A 6,451-nucleotide genomic window follows, 5' to 3' on the forward strand; every position below is an offset into this window, starting at 1 on the left:
TTGCTTGTTTGTAAGTGACCAAATACTTATTTTACCGAGGAATTTACCAATTAATTCATTAAAAATCCTACAATGTGATTTCCTGGATTCTTTGCCCCCATTCTGTCTCTCATAGTTGAAGTGTACCTATGATGAAAATTACAGGCCTCTGTCATCTTTTTAAGTGGGAGAACTTGCACAATTGGTGGCTGACTAAATACTTTTTTGCCCCACTGTATGTCTGTCTGGCAGGCTGTTTGTGGTGCTTAAATCTTCAATCCTGTTGTAATCTCATGGCTAAGAATAGAGCAGTCGGTCACTGCCAGGCTCTCAGGGCAATAACCTCTACTCTTTTACATAATGGATGAGAATGCTAATTGTCAGGCTTTAAATGGGGAGATTCGCAAACTTTTTGGGTAAACAATCTCAAATGAACCTTGTGTGTGTTTTTTATTTCTAAATATAATATATATCATAACCTGGCTCAAGAGCCATGACAAAAAGCAAGGGCACAGTATTAAGGCCAAAGTAAGTAATTTATTCGAACAAAACTCCAATGTAGACAAACATAAAACAAAGCGGTGGAGAGTGAACGTCAGTAAAGTTGATGGGTGGACAATATGATGTGGCATGTTGCATGGAACAAAAACAATGCGTGGTAATGGGAGAAAAGAAAGCTCCACTGGGATGAGGGGGGAAGCCAGGCCCAGGTGTCTCCAATTCCGGCGATGGGCTGCGACCACGCCTACTGAAACAACACACAGATGCAGACAGGCCAGCAGACCATCACTATATATATATATATATATATATATATATATGCAGTGCTCAGCGTAAATGAGTGCACCCCCTTTGAAAAGTAACATTTTAAACAGTGTCTCAATAAACACAGTTTCCCAAATGTTGATAAGACAAAGTATATAACATCTGTTTAACTTATAACGTGAAAGTAAGGTTAATAATATAACTTAGATTACACATTTTTCAGTTTTACTCAAATTAGGATGGTGCAAAAATGAGTACACCCCACAACAAAAACTACTACATCTAGTACTTTGTATGGCCTCCATGATTTTTAATGACCGCACCAAGTCTTCTAGGCATGGAATGAACAAGTTGGCGACATTTTGCAACATCAATCTTTTTCCATTCTTCAACAATGACCTCTTTTAGTGACTGGATGCTGGATGGAGAGTGATGCTCAACTTGTCTCTTCAGAATTCCCCATAGGTGTTCGATTGGGTTCAGATCAGGAGACGTACTTGGCCGCTGAATCACTTTCACCCTGTTCTTTTTCAGAAATCCAACAATGGCCTTAGATGTGTGTTGAGTCATGTTGGAAAAGTGCACAATGACCAAGGGCACAGAGTGATGGTAGCAACTCTTTCAGTATAGAGCAATACGTCTGTGAATTCATGATGCCATCAGTGAAATGCAGCTCCCCATAAGGACACTGCCACCACCATGTTTCACTGTAGGCACCATGCATTTTTCTTTGTATTCCTCACCTTTGCGACGCCATACAGTTTTGAAGCCATCAGTTCCAAAAACATTTATCTTGGTCTCATCACTCCAGAGCATAGAGTCCCAGTAGTCTTCATCTTTGTCAGCATGGGCCCTGGCAAACTCTAGGCGGGCTTTTTTTTTGCCTGGGCTTTAGGAGAGGCTTCTTTCGTGGACGGCATCCATGCATGCCATTCCTCTGCAGTGTACACCGTATTGTGTCACGGGAAATAGTCACCCCAGTTTGGCTTTCTACTTCTTTAGATAACTGCAGTGAACTTGCACGCCGATTTTCTTCAACCCTTCTCATCAGAAGACACTCCTGTCGAGGTGTTAACTTCCGTGGACGACCTGGACGTCTCTGTGAGATGGCTGCAGTTCCATCTTTCTTACATTTTTGTACCACTTTTGCTACAGTATTCTGACTGATAAGTAAAGCTTTGCTGATGATCTTGTAGCCTTCACCTTTGTGGTGGAAAGAAATTATTTTCTTTGGGGAATTCTGAAGAGACAAGTTGAGCATCACTCTCCATCCAGCATCCAGTCACTAAAAGAGGTCATTGTTGAAGAATGGAAAAAGATTGATGTTGCAAAATGTCGCCAACTTGTTCATTCCATGCCTAGAAGACTTGGTGCTGTCATTAAAAATCATGGAGGCCATACAGAGTACTAGATGTAGTAGTTTTTGTTGTGGGGTATACTCATTTTTGCACCACCCTAATTTGAGTAAAACTGAAAAATGTGTAATCTAAGTTTATATTATTAAATTATTAACCTTACTTTCACGTTATAAGTTAAACAGATGTTATATTAAACTTTGTATTGTCAACATTTTGGAAATTGTGTTCATTGAGATATTGTTTAAAATGTTACTTTTCAAAGGGGGTGCACTCATTTACGCTGAGCACTGTATATATATATATATATATATATATATATATATATGGCACTCCTGATGAGTGTATGAGCAAAGTGTTTGCAAGGGCACAAAATCAATCTGAATAGAATAATATTATTATAGCATATGAACCATCAAATTGTGTAGTGTCGTGTATTTCATGTCAGTAAATTGCTGCATTGTCTTGTGACAATGACGTCAATAATGAGAGACGCATCACAGTTACGATACATATTTATTCATTTCTTTGACATCACATGCCATGCACCGGAAATACCACCACCACATTTATTATGGTGTGACTCTGCTGTGTGCCTGGTGGACAGCAGTGAACCAGCACTTTCACTTTATATCATTATTATAGAGTTACAATCCAATATCAAACTTGTTATGTCAAACAATTGTCTGGTTACATCTCTAACATCCGTGTGCGTACGCACGGCACCATTAGAACTAATTACCATGCACCTGTTCCTGATTAGAGTGCAATCACAGCACATACATATAAGGACTCTCAGTAACACACAGGCTTTGTGAAGTATACGCTCTGTATCCTGCGTCTGACAGGACCAAGCCTTGTATTTTGTATCGCTTTTCTGGTTTTGTCCCTGTTTGTGTTTTTAGGCTGCAAGTATTGTATTACCTCTGATATCCTGTCTGTGCCTCACTCCACCACTGCCTGTTTTTCGACTGTGCGTTTGTATACATTTTGGATCTGTTTGCTAGCGTGCTTTCAATAAAACATTTCCTGCGATTATATCCGTCTACCACCCTTACATGATAGAAACTGTCAATTGTCCAACAAGCTATAGTGGACTAATAAAATTGTTTTAACTAGTTTTATATGAAACTGTCGTGAATATCTTCTATAAAATGTGTTAGTAAATAATCCTATGTTATTTTTTCAAAAGCAAATTAAAAATAAGCACTGGGTAAAAGCCCATCTTATGTAACTAAAGATAAAAATTTCATTGTCTGGTAGTCAAGTGTTTATGAGATACATTGCCTTGCACTTATGATTGGGTTCCTTGGGGTGGTGCATGTATGTCGTACAGTCAAGTGATCAAAAATCAGGTTGATGCATTACCATATTCTAAGTATGGAGCTTTGCTCTGCACGTGGAGAGCTCCGCTATGAATTTCCTGCAACTCCAATCCTTGACCACCCTATTTTTTTAAATTATAATTCCTGATTTGTAATTTAGTACCACTGTTACATTAACATTTTATGTCAGTAATGTGTTACTTACAGTAAGTGACTAAAAACAAAAGGAACACTTTTTCACTGACTTGCCAGTCTAGTGAGAAGCACTGTGTTGTAACAGAAAAATAATCCACACCGAGGTAGTGTGATGTGAAGCAGAGGATCTTGGTTTATACTTGACACATGACTTTACATGTGTGCAGAAGGTAATAGGACCTGCATTGGTCACACACTTGGTTGTGTATCTTATGTACATCTGGAAGATAGAACGTGATATTTAGCACATCAGAACAAAAACATCCCTGTTCATCAGCTTTCCAAATTGGCTGTAAAAAAAAAAGTTCAGTGATTTCTTGCACAGTGATGTTAAACACAGAGACGAGCTCTGGTAAAACTTTCCCCAGTTTTCGTTATTGTTGTCATGATCTGTGTCTCAAATCAAAAATTCCGAGCTAACACTAGTACTTACTAATCTAAAAAAATGTCCAGAAGGCTGGTACACAAAACTGACCTTTTGATATGTTTAAAGGTGACATGAGGAAGTTTAAAAATTCAAACACTAACCACAATCCTAATTCCAAAAAAGTTGGGACACTGTGTAAACTGTAAAGAAAAACAGAATATGATAATTTTCAAATCATGGAAGCCCTATTTTTCATTGAAAATAGTACAAAGACAACATAAATGTTGAAACTGAGAAATTTTATTGTTTTTTTTTTTTAATATATGCTCATTTTGAATTTGATGTCAACATCATGTTTCAAAAAAGTTACGACAGGGGCATGTTTACCACTGCTTTGCATCACCTCTACTTTTTAACAAACACTCTGTAAACGTTTGGGAACTGAGGAGACCAATTGCTACATAGTTTTGAAAGAGAAATGTTGCTCCATTCTTGCCTGATATACGTACAATTTCAGTTTCTCAACAGTTCGGGGTCTCCTTTGTCGTATTTTGTGGTTCATAATGTGCCAGATGTTTTAAATGGGAGACAGGTCTGGACTGCAGGCAAGCCAATTTAGCATCCAGACTCTCTTACTACGGAGCTATGTAGTTTTAATATGTGCAGAAAGCAGTTTGGTATTGTCTTGCTGAAAGAACGAAGGCCTTCCCTGAAAAAGATTTTTTGGATGGCAGCATATTGCTCTGAAACATGTATATATCATTCAGCATTAATGATGCCTTCCCAGATGTGCAAGCTACCCATGTCATGTGCACTAATGCACCCTCATACCATCACAGATGCTGGCTTTTGAACTGTGCACTGATAATAAGCCGGATGGTCCCTCTTCTCTTTAGCCTGGAGGATGTGGTGTCCATGATTTCTAAAAAGAATTTCTACTTTTGATTCATCAAACCTCGAGACAATTTTCCACTTCACCTCAGTTCATTGTAAAAGAGCTCGGGCTCAGAGAACGTGGCGATGTTTCTGGATATTATTTATATCTGGTTTTAACTTGCGTTTGTGGATGCCGTAATGAACTGTTTTCACAGATGATGGTTTTCTGAAGTGTTCCTGAACCCATACAGTGATTTACACCACAGACACATGTCTGCTTTTAATGCAGTGTCACCTGAGGGCCTGAAGATCACAGGCATCCAGTGTTGGTTTTCAGCCTTGTTTCTTGTATGCAGAGATTTCTCCAGAATCTCTGAATCTTTTAATGATATTATGTACCATAGTTGATGTGATCCCCAAATTCTTTGCAATTTTCCACTGAGGAACGTTATTGGATTCTGTTTTTACAGTATTTACAGTTTACATAATGTCCCAACTTTTTTTTGGAATCGGGGTTGTATAACCCCGATTCCAAAAAAATTGGGACAAAGTACAAATTGTAAATAAAAATGGAATGCAATAATTTACAAATCTCAAAAACTGATATTGTATTCACAATAGAACATGGACAACATATCAAATGTCGAAAGTGAGACATTTTGAAATTTCATGCCAAATATTGGCTCATTTGCAATTTCATGACAGCAACACATCTCAAAAAAATTGGGACAGGGGCAATAAGAGGCTGGAAAAGTTAAAGGTACAAAAAAGGAACAGCTGGAGGACCAAATTGCAACTCATTAGGTCAATTGGCAATAGGTCATTAACATGACTGGGTATAAAAAGAGCATCTTGGAGTGGCAGCGGCTCTCAGAAGTAAAGATGGGAAGAGGATCACCAATCCCCCTAATTCTGCGCCGACAAATAGTGGAGCAATATCAGAAAGGAGTTCGACAGTGTAAAATTGCAAAGAGTTTGAACATATCATCATCATCTACAGTGGCGGCACGGTGGTGTAGTGGTTAGCACTATCGCCTCACAGCAAGAAGGTCCGGGTTCGAGCCCCGTGGCCGACGAGGGCCTTTCTGTGCGGAGTTTGCATGTTCTCCCATGTCCGCATGGGTTTCCCCCGGGTGCTCCGGTTTCCCCCACAGTCCAAAGACATGCAGGTTAGGTTAACTGGTGACTCTAAATTGACCGTAGGTGTGAATGTGAGTGTGAATGGTTGTCTGTGTCTATGTGTCAGCCCTGCGATGACCTGGCGACTTGTCCAGGGTGTACCCCGCCTTTCGCCTGTAGTCAGCTGGGGTAGGCTCCAGCTTGCCTGCGACCCTGTAGAACAGGATAAAGCGGCTAGAGATAATGAGATGACATGAGATCATCTACAGTGCATAATATCCTCAAAAGATTCAGAGAATCTGGAAGAATCTCTGTGCGTAAGGGTCTTTGGGCCCTTAGACGGCACTGCATCACATACAGGCATGCTTCTATATTGGAAATCACAAAATGGGCTCAGGAATATTTCCAGAGAACATTATCTGTGAACACAATTCACCATGCCATCCGCCGTTGCCAGCTAAAACTCTATA

Source organism: Neoarius graeffei, chromosome 2, assembly GCF_027579695.1.
Source record: "Neoarius graeffei isolate fNeoGra1 chromosome 2, fNeoGra1.pri, whole genome shotgun sequence".
NCBI classification, from domain to species: Eukaryota; Metazoa; Chordata; class Actinopteri; order Siluriformes; family Ariidae; genus Neoarius; species Neoarius graeffei.